Source organism: Marmota marmota, unplaced genomic scaffold, assembly GCF_001458135.2.
Source record: "Marmota marmota marmota unplaced genomic scaffold, marMar, whole genome shotgun sequence".
In the NCBI taxonomy this organism is placed as follows: domain Eukaryota; kingdom Metazoa; phylum Chordata; class Mammalia; order Rodentia; family Sciuridae; genus Marmota; species Marmota marmota.
In genome coordinates, this window is record NW_025999960.1 from 795065 (window position 1) to 812550 (window position 17486).

Here is a 17486-nt window from a genome sequence, read left to right on the forward strand (position 1 = left end):
TTATGCACAGAAAGGAAAAAATAATGATAATTATTATCAAGTTCTTACATCAGGGTTGGTTCCAGAATCTTTGTCTTTCTTATTTTACCCTCCAGATCACTATGTAATATAGGTTTTATTATCTTTACTTTATAGATAAATGGGGGAAATAAAGTCCAAATCTCTCAACAAAAAGAGAGAAATGTGTGATGGTTAAGGATAGAAACTCTACAACAAGACTGCCTGACTTTGAGCACCAGATTCTGCCACTTACTAGTTATACCAGTTTAGGTAAATTTTCTACGCCTCAATTTCTACATCTACAAAGTGGGGACTCAATTTTCTTTATATGATTTTTAGAACTTTAATTGTTTTAATAAATTTAAAGTGCTTAGACAATGCCCAGTGCATAGTTCCAATGTTAGCTAATGTTGTTATTATTACCATCATTATTATTAGCAACAGAAAGTTGAATGAGACTTTTATTATCTCAGAGTTCAACTAAATCCTTAAAATTAGTTAAAATTAGTAAAAATAGTAGTGATAAGTACCCCATATTTAAAGGAGTTCTGCAGGACTTACTGAAATGTAGCTAACTGGTCCTGATTCCATCACCTACCTCCACTTACATACAGACCAGTGTGAAATTCAGGAATCTTCTTTTTTGGGGGGTAGGGGTGCATACTGGGATTTAATCCGGGTTGCTTTATTACTAAACCACATCCCAACCCTTTTGATTTTGAGACAGGGTCTTGCTAAGTTCCTTAGGGCCTTCCTAATTTGCTAAGCTAGTCTTGAACTTGGTGATCCTCCTGCCTCAGCCTCCCAAGTCACTGGGATTACAGGTGTGTACCACCACACCTGGCAAGAATCTTTTGAAGAAGAGAATTCAAGGACTAGTATATTTTTAGTTTACTGGGTGGTACTATGGCATTTCTCAGAGGTAAGAATTCCAAATATTGTGAGCTTCCTGAAAGGAGAGATTGGCACCTCATCCTTACATGGAACCTCGTTAGGCAGGACATCCGCAGATTGCTCAGGTGTTGCCTGTGGAGTAGAGGACATAAATGAGATTCATGTGAACCTGGAAGTCTGGAGCCTGTTGATCAGATGGAGTCATGTTTGCCTTTTCCCTGGTAAATTTATGGAGAAGATTTGATGGTAGAGTGAGGAAAGAAGGCCAGAGTGGCATAGCTTGTGTATGTGTGTGTGTGTGTGTGTGCATGTATATATCATATACATTTATAAAAGTTATGGATAAAAGAACTGGAGGGATATGGGGATCATCTTGTCAAAATTGTTAATTTAAAAGTGAATAAATAAGATCTAGAAAGGTAAAAACACTTCTCAATGTCTCAAGTCATTAAGTGTTCTGATTTCCTACTCAGCACAGTTAAATCCCTGACCCCTGTGGCATAGGATGTTGGTCAGAGCTAGGCAAGGTGAGTTTCTGAGTAAGAAACCATAAAAGAAGAACCCCTTTCTAGAGTTCTGATATGACCCCTGTATCACAGATGGTTACATGAGGCCTCTAGGGACAGCATTTTTTATTTGGAGGCTTAGTGACAGGAAACAGACTTTGCTGAAGAGTTGGGCTGGAAGAAAGTTCATTATTGGCAAGCTCAGGCTGGGCTCACACATGCTTGTGGGCCTAAGGACACTTGAAGGACCATAGCCCTTCACAGGAGCTGAGTGGCTGTGGCTAGGAGAGAGAGTGCCACCCCCAAGCACTCTTTTGACAGGATAGGCTATGATTTAACACCCTTGTCAACACGGAGCAGCACTAGGGTAGAAGAGAGTTTCCACTATAAACGAGTCCTTCCTCTGGGAATCTAAGTGACACTGAGGTCCTTATAAAGACCAGAACTCCCGATCTTAAAATGTATATCAAGACCAGAGCCTTGGCTGTGGTTACCCACACATGGAATTGAGCAGAAACAAATGGCCTGGAAGGCATTCTTAGAGTTCTAAGGGAACTAGATTGCCAAAGAAGCCAGAAAACTGGCCTGCAAAAACCTGTGACCAATCAGCCCAACTCCCAGGTCCATAAATTGAAATCAATAAGAAGCAGAGTGTGGAAGTTGTGGTGACCCCAAGTTGTGGTGATCCCAAGGTAGGTCTTCAGTGCCTACCTTGGATGTGGCCATGGAAGACAATAGACAAAAGAATCCTCCCAGAGAGCTGAAGCCACAGCTGCCAGACGCGCTGACCAAAGGACTTACACCACCAGCGAGGGTAGGAGGTTTCCACAATTCCTTGATGATTCTTATATATTTAACTACAAGCTGTATCCTTCTCATTTCCCATTTTCAATAGAAGTTTTTAGTTTGGCCATCCTACTCCTACTCCTTCATTTTATATGGGGTGTTGGAGGCAGATCACTTTGCTCTTAGTTTCTAGGCCACCGTATTCCACAGAGCCACATCAGGACTTGATTTATGGGGTTGATTTTACCCAGAGAATCCTTGGCCTTGATGTAGATGCAGGAACTAGATGAGGCTTTAGGATTTTATTCCTTGGGAAAGGAATGAGGACATCCTGTAGAGAGTAAATGATGTAAAACTCAGCAAAAAGATGAACTTGGCTGAAATGATTGGGTGTCCTTCAGAATCTGGATTTTGCTTCTTGTTGACTGTAGATAGGCACAAGGGCACTCAGCTTAACAATATTTCTCAGGCTCCCTTATAAATGAGATGGGTAAGTGAAGTTCTACCTACTGGTTTATGCAAAGAAGTAAAGAAATAATTTTTTTTATTCATGTCTTTCTTAATGGACATGGTCTTTCTCCTTCCTCCAACCTATTGCTTAGAGTATGAAGTGCTATCCAGGACTATGCAGAGAGAGAACACTCTAGCAATGGTGGAGGACCCAAGTCCCCAGACAGTGTGTGGAGTGCTGCACTCCCCACTCGGGGACAGTTACATGAGAAAGCCTTTTCTATCTCTTTTATGCAAAAGCTATTGGGGGCCTCTTGGACACAGCCTAATCTTTATCCTGTAACTCATGCTCTTAGTGTGTGCTGCTAGGGAGTTTACAAGTCAGATTCTTCTTTTCAATCCCTAAACATTGAGATTGGTTCTCTGTACATTTTGGGCTGAACTATAAAGAGTCAAATGTAATCTTTATGAGCTCAGGGCCTGTCTTTTTCACTGCTATATTCCTGGTAGTTAGTAGGCACCCATCTATTTTTTGTATCATGCCAGTAACTGGTCATTGAACTAAGTAATTCAGAAGTGTTGATGAATCATTCAGTATGTGTAAGATTCTGTGCTTAAAAATATAGAGGCAAGAAATAAAGATTATAATGATAAGCATTTATTGAGCACATTGAGTACTAGGTATCACTCCAACTGCTTTATATGCAGTGTCAATGCATTTAATTTACACCATAAATGTATGAGGCAGGGTTCTATCATCATCTCTCTTATACATACAAGGAAACTGAGACACTAAGAAGGTTAGTGACTCTCCTAAGGTGACACGGCCTATAGAGGGAGTATCTAGAACTAGAAGAACCATAGTAGTTTGCCCCAGATTCTCTGCTTCTCAGCACAGCACTCTAGTGCCTTTCCAAAGAGTACTGGGCCTCATTTTTCTTCTTAAACAGTTAATTTAATTTCAAAAGACAATTGTTCCGGAAAATGAATGTTCATGTTTGAAAATCATGAAGCCTATTTTAGACAGAAAGTGTTACGAATTTGGCTAAAGCAGTAATTATTTTGTCAGATAGTAATAGAACCTCCAAAAAGACTAATTGTAATGCAATGGAATTAACTTTCTAGTACCCAAAGTTATTTTCTAATTTTTACACATGGCAATTTTGTTTCCTAGTCATTAACAAAATAAATTTTAGAGCCATTACCAATTATTTTACAATACTTTTGACAAAAATGGAATAGTACTTTTTCCTTTAATATCTACAGTTTACATATACTGAATAAAAGATGATTTTACCTGAAAATGGTTGTCTAAAATTATATTAAAAGGTATTAGAAATATTGCTTGTCTTTCATAAATCAAAAATTATTTTTTTAACAGGGATAAATATGGTTACTCAAAGTGTAAATCTCACAGGAAAGACTTAGTGGCTAAATTGAAAACAGTTTGTAAGCTACCTGGGATGAGAAAGACACAGCATTTCTATTCAGAATGTTAAATCCACTGGACAATTTCTGTGGTGTAAGTACACTCACGATGACTGGTTTACAATTACCCAGGTGAGGTTACTGAGCACACAGAATGCAGACAAGATGTGCACAGTCTGCTCAGCAGGCCCAGCACACCACATGCTCAATCAAACACTCTCCAGATGCAAACGGACTGTTCACAAGCCTGCTGTGTGGCACATGTTTTGCTGACACTTCAACAGGCTCTATAGGTGGAATGTGCCCAGGACTGTATGAGTGAAAATGTCTTTTATAAGCATACACAAGCATCTCCTGAGCAGAAGGATTTGAAAGAAGAGTAACAAGCAATCTTTGCCTTCGAGGAATTAAGGAAGATACACATACACAAAACATTGCAAGTGTGTTAATTAAATGCAGCAAGTGTTAATTAACAGTGCCAATTGTACATTTTAGGTGCTCAGTAACCTGTATTATTGTCCAATTTGAATATACAATCCAAACCCCTGTCCATCCTGCATAGGAATGCCAAACATCTTTCAAAAGCACAATTTTTACTTGAAAATTTTTTAAGTACCGTTTTAATTAGTTTAGTCTATTTGCCCTTCCACTGTCAGAACTTGGGTTACTTTGTGTCTCCTCTACTTCCTCCTACCCCAAAGGTGGATTCTTAATTAGAAGAAGCTTCTAGTTATGGGTTTAGAAAAATAAAATCTAGATCCATATGGATCGGGTTTGATAGTTCAGGCACAGTACAGTTTTACTTTAAAGTGGCAAAAGTAATGTTGGAGTGTCTCAGAAGGACTACATTTGGATGTCAGATATCATATCATCATTATATTTGGACTTATGAATACAAATAAACACTATTCATATTTTAGAAAGATGATTTTTTTAATGAGGCAAATGGGAAGGAATAGTATGTCCTAACTCTCCCCATCTGTAATGATCCTGAGGTTTTCCCAAAATTCTTTTTGCTGCAGTTCTAAACAAATAATTACAGACAGACAATAATAATAACAACAACATATCTGATTTATGATTGCACATCTCAGAGGCCCTGTCCCTAACATTTCATTTAGGTTGCTGTTTCAGGGGAGCCATGGGATCAAGAGTTGTATTCTTTGAAACCATCTGCATGATGTAATGGGAGGGTACTATCAACTCTAGGAATATTCCACCTGGTATTTTGGAAATGCAAGTAGTTCTCTAAGTCAGAGATTCACAGAGGAGAGAAGAAGCCAGATAAGAAGATTAAAAGCTGCTGATCAGCTGCCTCCTTCCACCTGAGATGTACCTTCCCAGGTTAACCTTGGAGATTCAAGAAAGCCACCCCACACCCACATCTTCTAACCACTTGGGGCCTTCAGTTCTTTTCAGCTCTCTCAGGAGAGAAGTGAACAAATTCCTTTTCTTCTCAATTCATTAGAGAAAGTCTTAAACATTTTTCCAGAAGTAGTTGCATACAAAAATCTACAAGAGAATTTAAAACTCATCAAAACATGAGCTTACTAACAGATTTCTTATAGAAATATATTTGATGTCCGTTTAATCTTAGTGTTCCCAGAACATCTATTGGGACACTCAGGCTTTAGATCCTTTTCTGATCTTGATTTTATCAGCCTTTTGTAGATTTGACAAGATTACACAAACCAGTGTGGCAGGGCGCTGCCCGCGATCCCCACCAAGGGCCGATTTGGTGGGGCTCCTCCTGCCAGCAGCAGCTTTCGGCTTCTTCTTCCCTGTATCCAGCTCTCACAGGGTTGCCTCTCTGCCCAGGATTCCCTGAAGTTTTGCCTTCATCTCTTCAGGGCTCTGTGAGAGCTTCTAGCTCACTAGATGCACAAGGAATTTCTGGATCTTTCCACAAAGATTCCTCTCCTGGGCTTTCACCCACTCTTTTTCTTATCCTAGGGATCCTTGCTCTTCCTCCTGCCAACACCTTTCACCTCTCCCACCTTCCACAAAGGCTTCTTCTTGTCACTCTTTCTCTGTTCTATTCAGGTTGTCTGAAGTCAAGTCACAAATTTACAACCAGGCTGGTTCTTGAGTGTGTGTGTGTGTGTGTGTGTGTGTGTGTGTGTGTGTAAGAGAGAGAGAGAGAGAGAAACTCTGGGGATTGAGACTGGGGGTGCTCTAACACTGAGTTATATCCCCAGCCCCTTTTATGTTTTATTTTGAGACAGGGTCTTGCTAAGTTGCCCAGTCTGGCCTGGAACTCACAGTCCTCCTTTTTTTTTTTTTTTAATTTGTTCTTTATCAATACACATGACAGTAGAGTATATTTTGACATATTATACATGCATGGATTTTTTGCTTATAAATCTGCTCTTATTCTAATGAGTTAGCTTTTAAATATTTTTTGATGCTTTTCTCAGCTTTTAATATTCTTTCTTTATTCTGTACGTTTGGTAACTAGCTATAATATGTTTTCTGGTCAGGACTATTTGTGGTTCTGAAAGCAGTCTACGTACATGGAGTACATCTTATTCTAATTAGGATCCCATTCTGTGGTTGTCCATGGTGTGGAGTTTCACTGGTTGTGTATTCACATATGAACATAGAAAGTTATGTCTATTTTTCCTATTCACATCCTCGCTCCCTTCCCTTCATCCCTCTTTATCTAATCCACTGAACTTCTATTCTTATGCCCCTACCCACTTATTATGTGTTAACATCCACATATCAGAGAGAATATTCGGCCTTTGGTTTTTTGGAATTGGTTTATTCACTTACGGTGACAGTCTCCAGATCCATCTATCCATTTATTAGCAAGAGTCATAAAGTCATTCTTCCTTATGTCTGAATAATATTCCGTTTTGTGTATATGCCACATTTTCTTTATCCATTCTTCTGTGAAGGGCACCTAGGTTGGTTGCACAGTTTAGCTATTGAGTTGAGTTGCCATAAACATTGATGTGCCTGTATGCTGTAGTGTGCTTATTTTTAAGTCCTTTGGGTATTAACCAAGGAACTGGGTAACTGAGTCAAATGGTGGTTCTATTCCAAGTTTTCTGAGGAACCTCCATACTGTTTCCAGAGTGCTTGCACCAATTTGCAATCCTACCAGCAATGTATGAGTGTACCTTTTCCCCTTCAACTTCACCATCTATGTATTGTTACTTGTAGTCTTGATAATGGCCATTCTGACTGGAGTAAGATGGAATATCAATGTAGTTTTAATTTGCATTTCTCTAATTTCTGGAGATGTTGAACATTTTTTCATATATTTGTTGACCGATCGTATTTCTTTTCCTGTGAAGTGCCTGTTCAGTTCCTTTGCCCATTTATTATTTGGGTTATTTGGTTTTTTGGTGTTAAATTTTTTGAATTCCTTATCTAGCTTGGAGATTAATGCTCTTTATGGTTCTTTTCTTGAATCAAGCCAATCTGGCCCATGCAACTGGTCCCTCTACCACTTAACAGATCTTAGAGCCTGCTGCAGTCTTCTTGGATCCTGTCTATTCCACATCACCAACCTTGCAGTATTAACTGGAGAACCTCAACTGCACACATCCAAAAGATCTGCATCCTGGGGAATCTTCTACTTAATCGTCCTTTTTAGATCCTCTGTCCGCTTCATTTTTGACCTTCATAGTTCAGATTATCAGCTTCATTGATTACCTGGTACTCTAATCATTGCTTTAGTTGCCTTTTTCTTCTTCTTTCTTTCAGTAGGAAGAAAATTTAAAAGAGAAAAAGAATATTTCTTATGCAGTAATGTTAGTATAATTAGAGCAGCAGGTGTCACTTTCTCAGGGGGCTCATTTTCTATTTTCAACATTATAGGTCAGACTTTTGGTGTTTTACAAGGAACAGATCTAATCTGATAACAGAGTAAGTAGTTAAATCCAAAGATAAATTTGAAAACATTTATATATAGGATATCATTGAAACTATATGAGCATTGAGTTCATTACGGCAAATATATAATAAGAGCAGTTGGATAGTGTTAAATTATATAAGCGTTCCTGGCTTTAAAAACTTCCACCGTTAGCTTACACCATTTTAATGTTTACCAATGCAATGTTTATAAACTGATAAAGCATGTTGTACTCCTTTAGAATAAATTTTACAGTGAATAGTGAGCAGGCTTTTCATTTTAATTTTAAAAATCAGTTCTATTTTTTGCTAGATGTGCAAACACAGATAAGTTAACTCCATTCTTTTCATTCTCAGTTTTCCCACCTATAAATAGGGGGATTGATAATACTTATTTTTAAATTGTTCTTGTAAAGTTTCGATTAAAGTAAATCAAATGATATAATTTATGTAGAATGCCTTGGTTAGAGTCTAATAATTAATAGCATTAAATAACTAGTAGGTACCATATTAAAAGATGACTAAAGGTTTAAATATTTATAATACACATCCGTATGTACATTTTCTAAGACTTTTTCTTTCTATAGTCCTTTACTCCTGTATTTACCACAGGTCATGTTCCTACTGAAATGAGTGGTTGGGAGAAGAGAAAGAAACCAACTCCATTATTTCCCAAACTTGCATTAGTCAGATGAACATGCTGAATTATTCAAGAAGTTTTAAGTCTACTGAATGTTGAGACTTATACTCATTGACAATTTTTGAATATGTTAACTATGGTATATTTTCTCTTGGAGGAATTTACTCCTTTTGAAATACATGAGTATTAAAATTTAAAGACAAAACTTGATTAATATTATAAACTACTGGGAATTTGTACTTTTATTAGAAATAAAAGTAAAAATTTGTACTTATTAGAAATAAAACATCATTTCATCTTTCATTTCTTCATCTTCCATTCTTTTTGAAGAATTGACAGTATTAAAAAGCAGTTAGGCTTGGGTTGTAGCTCAGTGATTGAGTGCTTGCTTAGCACAGGTGAGGCACTGGGTTCAATCCTTGGCACCTCATTAAATAAATAAATAAATGTTAAATTCTGAAAAAAAAAAAGCAGTTAATCTCATTCTTGGAAACCAGGTTCTATTCTTCTGAAATATGAGGCAATAATTATTTAGTTAAGTGTGGTAAATAGAGACAAATAATCTGAGTAATTTAGTTCCCCAGGTTGGGCAGCTGGGTGATGGAATAAAAAGAAAGCAGATGTTGTAGCACTTTAAAGTTTCAGGAGTTAATCATTTTCTTTACCCAAATATTTCAAAACGGCTGTCTCCATTGGAAATAGTCTTTAGTTGTAAATTCAATAATGGAAGGGTCCAAACTATTTTATTCATTTTTGCAAGTGTAAACTCTCCCATTAGCTAAGAATAAGTGAGGGTTTATGTTGTGTGAGGAAAATGTAGATTTCATTTGCTAATGCTTATATATCTCCTGGGAGATGAGAAGGCTGGTAAATTTTTAGTGAATAATAAACATATTAAACATTTTAATGGCAGTGATTGCCAGCCTCTTATGGCCTAGTTTTCTCGATGCTGTATTTGAGTGTAATAGGGGTTTGCTTATCCCCGCCCCCCAAAGTATTATAGGTGGAACCATGTCACAGCAGTTTCTTTCTGGCACTCAAAATAACCAAATCTCTTTGGGTGGGCTCCAAAGATATAGAAGCTTGCTCTACTAAACTTCACACCATCGTGGGTTGTGTTAGAAGACCACTCTGGTAGACATGCAATGTGTTTTTGGTTTGTATTGTTTTGTTTTGTGACCGTTTTATAGGAGGAACACGATATCCTGGTAAGTAAATTCATATTCAAATCATCCTTTGAAAAACTCAATATTTATTTTTTGCCTCATAGGATAATTTCTGTGATGATTTGAAAGATAAACTTCATCCTTCCCACCCTTCTCCATGCCGTGGGAGAAACTGATTCTTAAGGAGCTCTGAGCTCTAACGATTAGTAATTCATCATGCCTCCTGGAATATATAAGCTATACCTTATTGAGGTGTTGATACTAGCATTTCCATTTTTAAGGGAGGAGGGAAAGAAAGAGCTAAGAAAGATAAATAAGTAGACAATGAATTATCACTCCAGGCCATATCTTGTGTCAGTTACCACAGGAGCGTTACTCAGACTATTGCTCAATGTTTGATGTTGCTGGGTGACTTCATTTCAGTTTCATATATACCTAACATAAACCACAGGGTCATTATTTTTATCTTGAATTTTTTTTTAGAAAAAGAAAAAACTATTCATGATTTTCTAGTGACTTCTCAGCACATTGTATTCCTCTAAAATTGTCCACATTGGGTCAAAATTCTAGTTTTTTTTTTTTGTTCTAAAACAGTGATGTGAACATATTGAACGACTTCGTGGTTCATCTGGCATAAGTAACTGAAAATTTGAATGCTTATCTGAACTTTATCTGAACTATCCTGAGTTTTCTTGGGTCTACAAAATTGGAACTGAAATCTCATGGAAACTGGCTTTCTTAAGAAATTTTTGGTGAGCCAGAAATACTGTGAGAGCAGCCTTTCCCGTGGTGTTTTGGCAATTTTTACTTTGGCCTCAGACCGAACCAGGAAGTTCAGAGGTGAATGAGAATGAAAAATAATAAAATGGTAACTGATATTTTTTTTTTTTTGCTACTTCGAAAGGTTCAGTTTTAAATTCTTTTAAGAGCATGTTGAGTCAATTTTAACAACTAACCATAGGCCTCATAATATGCATTAGGAGAGATTTGGGACATCATGAGTAATACAGCCCATCTATGGTAATGAAGGAGGAAATTAAAAATTACCATTTCCTCTTGGTTTTCACACTGTTGTACCCAAACATTATTTCAACAGAACTGAAGATTCTATAAAAATTTTGACCAGTTGTATTTTAGCATATTTCCCTTGTCATTAGCAATAATATAGCAGATATTTTAATGACGTAATATCAACTCTCTTTACTATTCTTCAATTCAAATTCCTATAACCAGGTTGAGTGTATTTCCATGGTCCTAATATTTGGAGGTTTAGAACTTTTCACTAGAATTTACCAAAGTTATCAGCATTTGGATCATCACAGATTGTACTGGAATTCAAGTTTTTATTTGTAATCTGAATTCATCTAAAGGTACAATAATTATATTCACAGAAGCACCCAGAAGGAAAGGGGGATCTTTGTGTATTACAGGCAGCAGCTGTCAAATCTTGGTCTACCTGTGATACTTTTAAATAGAGAAGCCCTGGCTCAACCCCCGTGCACTACATCCAAAAAAACTGATGATAGAGACTGTGGTACTGTATTTTTATCAAACTCCTAGGGTAATTCTGATGTGCACCAAAGTTCTTATTGTGTACCACCAATTTAAATGATCACCTAGATGTCATGAACTAGACGTAAAAAGCAATTCAGAATGACAAATAATGTAGCCTTGATGACTTCATCTTACATATTATCCTCTCCAATCCTCAACAAAAAACTATGTCAAGAGACTATCACTATCACCCTCATCTTATGGTTGAAGGGAATGAGACACAAAGAATTTCAATCATTTGCTCAATTAAGTGATAGGTAAAACTCAAATCCTGCTTTTTGCCTTGAAGTTCTGGACTTCTGGCACTGTGGCACCAATGTCCTGAAAGTAGGCAAAGAAATAACACCTGTTCTTTCTCATTTAAAAATTGACTAAAAAGGAACTTATTATTTAAAAAAACCCATACCATTATAATAAATAAGACCAAGTATTTGACAGATGTTTATTTCTAAGTGACTTATGTGCCTAAAAAGGCAGAAAGGTAATTGAAGACAGTATCCACAGGTGACTTCCCTCAGATACCCATTGGAGTTTGTGGGTGTTCCATAAGTGCTTGGTGACTGACTTTTGACTTGAAGTTTTGTTCTATTTGCAAGTTTGTATAGATTGTAGCCACTGGAGCAGTTAATTGATAGTTCTGGGAAGTGTCCATCTGTCTTATTAGCCACTCAACCAATTCCATGTTCATTTTTGCAGAGAGGCTTGGACAACTGTAACTTATAAATACATTATATACATAGAAATTAAAATAAATATATAATATTCCTGTGCTGTTCTAAAAAAGCCACAGTTTATAAGCATCTGAAAATTTTCAAAAGTTTTAATGAAATTATTAAATCCCTTCCCCAGAGATTCTTCCTTCATTGTTTTTGCTGGCCAGATTTTAGAAGCTATTCCCCTTAGTGAACTAAAGGACTGGACTTTTGAGTAAATGATGGTCTTTGGATCAGCTGGGTCTGCTTTGTGATTTGTATAGAATTAGCATCAATCAGCCTGGCCCCATCTCAGATATTCATTTGAAATGCAGTCACATAGGATAGGGCAGGGACAGGAAGATGGGAAGGGGTAGAGGGGGATGATGTCCAAGCTGAGAGACAGTCAGCCCCCTGGAAAAAAAATCAATCCTGAGAGGAAAAAAAAGCCAGAAAGGTTTGGCTATGACCAAAATAAGAGTGTGTAAGGTTTACTGAAAAACACCAAAGTATATACATGTTTCAACAGATACCCCAAGGCAGGTTTAGTGAGTGTAGTTGGCACTTACACAAAAGATAACCTAACCTGACACTAACCCTGCCAGTAGTTCAGGGATAATATTTTTGCTAGGATGAACTGCTCTTGAACTGTTTCTGTAATTTATTTGGTGCAAACAGGCTTTCCTTCAACATCAGACATGCATGTCTTATGGCTACCCATTTGTTTATTGTGAAAACATATTTATTATAGCCAATGCAAGCAAAACCCTCCTTTCCAGTGGTGTTTTAATTCCCCTGAAGCCTTCTCACACTGTGTACCACAGCCCTGATGATGAAGTATACGCAAGCTTGTTCCAAACCATGTCCCATGTTTTCTTTGGACTTACCTTCAAGAATCTATTGCTAAAGAGCAACTCCTAGTGTTTTATGACCTTTTACCATGATGGTGCTTATCCTTTGGACTTGAAGTGATTTTCCTTCTGTTGATGAAAATGTCAAGTGTGCCTGAGAACCCAGCCAGGAAGTGGACACTGAGCTAAATAGAAAGGAGAATAACTGACTGGATATAGTGGAACAGGCATGTTTTGGAAAATCACAAATATAATAAAAATCAGATGGTAGAATCTATGCAACAAACAACAAGGCATTATCAGTCACTAGTATTCATCCTGCATGGAATCATCAGTACCTAGCCTTTGAATTGATTCTGAAAGCAAAGAGACTTTGGATGGTTCTAGAGATGATGTCTTCTTCTATGGACATTAATTCATTCCTGAAATATTTTCTTGAGTAGCCACTATATACCAGGCAGTAAACAAGCAAGGAGAAAAAAAAGTATCATTTCCTTTGCCAAATCCAATTATTCTTTTTCTGTTTGGAACTACCCAATCACCATCTTGTCTTAGTACAGCAAATTGTCTTGGATTCATTCCCAATCTTTTGGATGCCAACTATATTTCAGGATGCCAAAACAGTCCAAAGATCAAATGAGCATTTTAGAACCCATTTATGAGCATGATCAAAAAAAGAGGTATGATTCATCTGGCCCAAGGAACATCTTGGATAGAGTCAAATTGATTCTCCTGAAGAATTAACACTTCTTTCATAACATACAGTAGGACTGTTCCTAGCACATGTGACATCTCTCTGCAAGTGAGAAAAAAGTGCCTCTTCCTCATGACACTTGACTTCAGTAGGGAATATTATAAGTATGTGAACACATAACACATGATGTGAAGGTCACCCTCTTAAATGTTCTTCCCTGTACTGTTCATGCCCATATGCAGTGGATCTATGGCAGCTTTATCAGACAGTTTGGAGGGTCTACAATCTGGAACATCATGTCAATATTAATATGTATCCTCCTAACAAGGAACATTTGTTCTTAATATTCTGTCACCAAACAGTTCCAATAATCTCTCCTTTTATATAGTTCTCTCTCAGACACATATAGAGTTGGGAACCTGTGTTTACCTCTTGCATTCTAACAGAAGCAGTTTTTATTGTCATTTCTTACTAATCACCTTTTCCTCTGTAAATTTTTTTGATTGTTCTCTCAATTGAAATCTCTCTCTTCTGATTAATATAATCTAATTTCACTTCATTATTCATGTAGTATAACCCATCCATATTTCTGGCTAAACTCTTTTCTTCAAAATCAAATGGATGAGAAAATCAATGAATTATGTGACAAAGGGTACTAACTCAAGAACTGTAGGTTTAACAGTGCTTACATCATGGAAATTCTAGAATCCCATAATCCCCAACTACAGTAAAAAAAAATCTCCCCAAATGACTTTGCCAATGGATTAAGGACAATGGAATTTACTTTCCTGTCCATATCCTAAGTATACTTTCTAGCTCATTTGTCATGTGCTTACATGATATAAAGAGGAAAGTAAATGCAAAATAAAGTAACGAGGGGCTATCTTCTTTTGTAGCTCCAATATTTAGTGACCGTAAAAACCCAGTACCTAAAACTTCAAGTTGCTTTTGTACTCAGGCATCCACCTTATGAATTTTGATAATACAAAACTACTGAGTGTATGTCTCAGAATTTGATTAATTTCTAAAAACACATATATTATAGTAAGGTCAGACTTATTCCAACCCAACACCTACCTGGAATGTTCTTATTCCTTCTACAGCACACAAATCCTTAGCTGTCTATAGACATGTGCAGTCTATGGCCATATCACCCTGAATGCACCCGATCTCATCTATAGACATGTGCAGTGTTCCATTGTCCTTGATCCATTGGCAAAGTCATTTGGGGAGAATTGAGGGACAAAATTGGCAATAGTCCTTATAACTTTGTATACATAGAAGCTTGGTTTTGGAAAGTCTGGCTTGAGTATCTATTAACCAGCAAGTGGTAATATGATAAGAAGGAAGTGTAACATGTGATAAATAATATAATGATGTAATATAAAGAGAAAGAAAATTTATCATCTGCCATTTTTCATTCCCCCCACCACACACCTCTCTAATTTAGTCCCCATTTATTTCTACTTTAAAATCATATCCTAGTCTACAGCATGGCTATTCCAACCCATACAGGAGGAAATTGCTACCTACCAAAGACTAATGTACAGTAAACATATCTGTCCCCAATTATTTGAATAAAATAAAATACATGAGTACAGTAGAGATTAGAAGAGTTTTTGGAAACTGAGCTATACTCCCCCAAAATCCACAGAAGATACTGCCAGGGGCTAAGGGACCTCACAGGAGAGATTCTTGGTATCATTCCCATTTCAATAAGAAGAGCTCTGCTTTTTTTTTTTAAAAGATGCCATTAAAAAGTCTATTTGCAAACAATTCTATAATTCATATTAAATTGGGTAAAATGTTAGGGGAAAAACAGGTAAGAAAATATCTAGTCTGTGATAGCAACTTAGTTAAATGTAATTTATTTATTTATTTATTTTGAGAGAGAGAATTTTTAATATTTATTTTTTAGTTTTCGGCGGACACAACATCTTTGTTTGTATGTGGTGCTGAGGATTGAACCCAGGCCGCATGCATGCCAGGCGAGTGCGCTACCGCTTGAGCCACATCCCCAGCCCTAGTTAAATGCAATTTAGCCAGAGAGAACAATAATTATTTAGGATGAGTCAGCAGTAACACAGGGCTTTCTCTGCTAATAAAACAGGCCCATCTCCATCTCTACCTGTCAACAGCTGGCCATCCTTCTGTCCTTATTACCCATTAGTCTTCCTGGGCTAAGAGTTCCCTGCAGGCAAGAACTGGTCTAAATATTACTTAATACAACTAGCAATTTATTTAGCTCCAGCTCCCTGGGGATGCTTATGCAGTTTTGCTCAATTTACAATCTGTCAGTTGGCTTGGAAAGTCCAGAAGGCTGTTGAGACCTTTTTTTTATTGGATTTGAAAATCATTTTATTTATTATTTTTAATTTATTCTAGTTAGTTATACATGATAGTGGAATGCATTTTGACACATCATACATAAATGGAGTATAACTTCTCATTCTTCTGGCTGTACATTATGTAGAGTTACACTGGTTGTGTAATCATATATGCACATTTACTATCATTCCTACCTCCATACTTCCTCCTCTCCCTTCACTCCCTTCTGTCTAATCAGAAGTACAAGAGCTCTCTGCGTTTATGTGTCTAATAACTTGGACTTAAATATAAGATTTCGATTGAGGAAGGATTTCACAAATGCCACAAATTCAAAAGCCATTTGCTTAGGAAGTGTTTTGGCATATACTCCTTAAGTAATCACAGTATATTTTTTCAATTCTAACCTTTGCCTCCATCTAAATCCTCACCTCCTCACAGGCGAAACTTGTGTCATAATCCACTTTTCAGCTGGCTTGATGTTTCTTAAATTCATAAGTACTCAGTACAATTATTAAAATGATGTACTCATATACACTGAAAAGAAACTAGAAAAACCCCATTTTTAATATAATTTTTAGGGATATTGGTTAGATTTGAACTGATTAAGACTGGCCAGAAAAAAATAAGGTAACATCATTTTAAAGTACAGAATTTTAAAAGCAGAACAATCATTTTAAAGTACTTTAACAAACACCTGGCAGAGCTCCATGGTATTTAAACACATTTCATGTTCTGAAACACTTGATAACTCTAAAGGCAGCAGTATTTCATCCTTGTGGGTGAGAATGAAAAACTAGGCTTTGGATGTGTGTTTATCTGTGCATGTGCAGTCTAAATCCAAATGTGTTATCAGATTCTTCTGTGGTCTTCATATGATGTGGGCCAAGTTGCTATGTACAAAAACAAACCACACTGGTTTCCAGTCCCCCCAAAAATCAGAGACGGGGGGAGATAGAATTGGTGCAGCTGTGGCAACAACCTTATTGTTAGACAACAAGGGTATCTAATTTAAAAATACCTAGGAAGTTTGATGGAAATAAAGAAGCTATGTATTTCAGGGTGGAGGATTGTTCATTTAGTAGAAGTATTTAGTAGGAAATTATTCTTGTGTGCATTGGTTGACTGATTTGTTTTTTCTTTAAATAAACCTGTATGTAAATTTAAATCTCTCCATTTCCCTACTTTACCTAGAATTATTGAATTCTAGGGCCTGGATGTAATGTTACCTTAGGTCACATAGTTTAATTGCCTGGGGATCTAGCAGTCAGCTGTTCCAGCACAGAGAGTATGTGTGGGCCTGTCATGGAGAATACCTAAAGTGTTCTTGGTAAGCATCAGTTGCACCCCCATTGCCTCTCATGAAAGATTTGCCAGAAGCCCAAACCAATGTTTAGACTATTGACATTATCCTAACCCTCTCCCTTTCCGAGGTGGTGTATGAAACTTCTAAGATCAAGTTGTTACACAAGCAAAAACATTTTCATATTTCCGATAATTTTATCTTTCATTTTATGCCAAAGATATAAATTTACACCCAATATTTGCTACAATCACATGGCTTTCCACAGCTACCCAAGCAGGCAGCCAGGGGACAGGAAGTTTAATTGAACCTTGCACTTCTATAAAACTTAGAGTG